The sequence below is a fragment of the Mustela nivalis genome (assembly GCF_964662115.1).
Source record: "Mustela nivalis genome assembly, contig: HAP1_SCAFFOLD_2142, whole genome shotgun sequence".
In the NCBI taxonomy this organism is placed as follows: domain Eukaryota; kingdom Metazoa; phylum Chordata; class Mammalia; order Carnivora; family Mustelidae; genus Mustela; species Mustela nivalis.
Window position 1 is genome coordinate 48,611 of NW_028134522.1, and position 3,208 is coordinate 51,818.

General features: G+C 50.5%; 1 long non-coding RNA gene across 1 annotated transcript; it reads right to left on the minus strand.

Moving 5' to 3' along the window:
* Nucleotides 1-469: 469 nt before the first annotated feature.
* Nucleotides 470-2,955, minus strand: LOC309858292. Its single transcript, XR_014308128.1, has 3 exons — nt 2,817-2,955; nt 2,230-2,309; nt 470-725 (listed from the first exon to the last, which is right to left on the minus strand). It is a non-coding gene; the product is annotated as an uncharacterized lncRNA (long non-coding RNA).
* Nucleotides 2,956-3,208: the final 253 nt, after the last annotated feature.

The window sequence follows — 3,208 nt, forward strand, 5'->3', positions numbered from 1 at the left end:
AGTTTCCTCATTTGGAAAACTGGAATAACATGAGTACCTATTTTATAAGGTTCTTGTAAGGGCAGAAGGAGTTAATGTGTGTAAAGAAATACAACACTGCCTGGCACATGGTGTTGTATACATCTTAGCACTTACAAGTACAGATGAGATTAGGGCAACATTTTTCATACAGACTGTAGATAAGACTGACAGTTGGCTAGGGGTGTCTGGGTGGTTCAGTTGGTTTAAGCAACAGACTCTAGATTTTGGCTCAGGTCGTGATCCCAGGGTATGGAGATCGAGCCCCATGTAGGGCTCTGTGCTCAGTGGGGGGTCTTCTTGAGGATTATCTCTCTCTCTCTCTCTCTCTCTCTCCCTCTCTGCACTGCTCCCCCACCTCTCACACTCCTTCTCTCTCTCATTCGAATAAATCTTTGAAAAAAAAAAAAGACTGACAACTGTCTAAATATATATATGCGTGTGTGTATTTTTTTCCCCTCTCTTTCTTTTTTGATAATAGAATCATAATTTTACTTGGGGCTGCTCCAAGCTCTGGCAACTAACTAAGGCCAATGAAACATAAGTACCAAAACTGTTGGGGACCCTCTGGGAAGGTTCGTGAAAGAATGCAAACTGATGAGAGGTTCACCTTTTTTGTCATCTCCTCTTCTGGAATGCACACATGAGAGCTACAGATCAAGCAGCCACCTTGGACCATGAAGTAGCCTTGAATGCGAAAGTCAATGCTAGAATAGTGAAGCAGAAACAGAGAAAGGGTGGGGTAACACTACCACTGCTACAGTGTCCCTCGACTGCCTCTCCCTGACTTCTCTTGCATGGAACAGAAGCCTCTATCTCATTTAAGCCACTATTACTTGGGGTTTCCTTACTGGAAGCCCATTATGAGTGACTACCCAACATAAAGCACCAGGAGAGAACAGACTGCCCCTACAGATGTTTAAACACTTCCTGACTTGGAACTAATTTTTTTTTTAAGATTTTGTTTATTTATTTGACAAAGAGAGACACAGCAACAGAGGGAACACAAGCAGGGGGAGTGGGAGACAGAGCAGGGAGCCCAATGCAGAGCTCTATCCCAGGACTCTGGGATCATGACCTGAGCCGAAGACAGATGCTTAAGGACTGAGCCACCCAGGCACCCCGACTTGAAACGAATTTTGGCTTAAGTGCTGAAATGGAAGTAGATGGTCCAATGTCTACATATACATTACTCATAAGTCTTGGATAGGGCTTCCTAATTATATGACACATTCATGACACGAGACACCAGCTTTCTCATTCCCTGATCTAGGATGCTGGAGAAATGCAAGCAACCTCTAGTGCCAGGAAAATTCTGGAAGGGCAACTGCTTCCAGGGCTGCAAGAATTTGTGCCAACAAAGAATAGAGTTTTTCAGGCGCCTGGGTGGCTCAGTGGGTTAAGCCATTGCCTTTGGCTCAGGTCATGATCTCAGGGTCCTGGGTCCCACATCGGGCTCTCTGCTCAGCAGGGAGCCTGCTTCTCTCTCTCTCTCTCTCTCTCTGCCTGCCTCTCTGCCTACTTGTGATCTCTCTCTGTCAAATAAATAAATAAAATCTTTTAAAAAAAAAAGAATAGAGCTTTTCACAGAGGTTAAGCTGTCATCTTTGCAATGGGCTGGAGGCACTGGCATCAGCTCCAAACTCTGCATTCTTCCAAGAATCTTCTTCCTCATCAATCTACACTCTCCAAAGGCTCCCCAGTGGCATCACTGGGCCTTGACTTTGTGCAGGGCAAACTCCTCCTGTGGGAGCAACTGTTTAAATGCAGGAGATAGCCTTCCTCTGTATGGTGTCATGCAGACTAGCACTCCCCAAATTTTAACTTGCCCATTTGTTCCCCAGATACTGTACAAATGTAGATTCTGATTCTGGAGATCTGGGTTGGGGCCCGAGACTCTGCCTTTCCAGCAAGCCCCTTGGTGAGGCCCCAAATGCTTATTTGTGAACCGTACTTTCTGTAAACCATACAGTCTGCATGGATGTAGAGTCTCACATTTTCAAAGAGTTTCTTAGCTGGTGCTTCCTTCCTTCCCAACCAACCTGATCCAAGTTTACGTACTGGCCCTCATCACCTCCCCTAAGGCACTCCTCTGCCATACTCAACTAATGGATGCAATAAGCACGGGACTGGTCAGGTCGGGTTACTATTCCTGTAGTGATCGATGCTATCTCTTTTGAACGTGGAAAGAGGGAAGAAAGCTCAGCTCACCTGGGACCACACCGTCTGGAGCATGGCTGATGGCCCCTGGCTTCACGCTGCCCTCTCTGGAAAAGCAAGAACCTGTGGAGCTAAGAGAGAATCACAGTGAGGCTGACCCTGCCTGGTTCCCCACCTCTTTCCCCTCGGCCTCCATGCCTCTCTTGTCCGAAACAATATTCCTAGGACACTCTGAATGTTCTCAGCACACCTCCTCACGCGGTGTTGCACCTGCTTCTTTTGTAAATTCTACAAAATCTGCCCGGTGAAGCTGAAAATTCCTCGAAAGAATGTCTGTGAAGCGAGAATCAAGCACCACATGCAGTGGATTCACGGCTTTCAAGAAAATCCCTGGCCCACTATGAATGAATGACTAAGTAGTCTGAACCGAAGGTGGCAAAGACCAAAACCAGCATTCACAGAAAAGGTGGTATAACGGGGCCCCGGGACGAAATCCAAGTGGTGATACGGCCCCAGGGGTACGGGGAAGACGCTCAACGTCCCAGGGTAAGATGCTGACCGGAGACCCCCATGGAATCGGCACACTCCACCCCGGCAAGCGGGCGACCCCACGCGTCACCTGCCCCCACCCTGGGTACCGCGAGCGGGGAACGTCAGGCCAGCTCTTCGGGGCAAGAGGGTTGCTGGCGCCTCTGCGGAACGGCCGCTTGGGCGGCGTCTGTGGGTCGGGATGCCAGAGCTCCGAGACCCGGCGGGCCGCACCACCCCACGGAGGCGGACCACCCAACGCCCCGCGGCTCCCCCAGTGGCAGGCGAGGCGGAAGCGCTAGCGGAGGCGCGCCCACCCGCGCCGCTCTAGGAAGCCGGGAGGCTGGGCTTCTCCATGGTCCCGAGAGCCTGAGAGCCGCAACTCGGGGACACGGAGTCCGCACCACACTCCGCGTGGGTCAGCCTGCGGGCTCGAGCGCTTGCCAGCAGCGCTGGCCTAAAGAATTCCCAGCCCCAGTCTCAGTCCAGCGGCTTCTTCTTG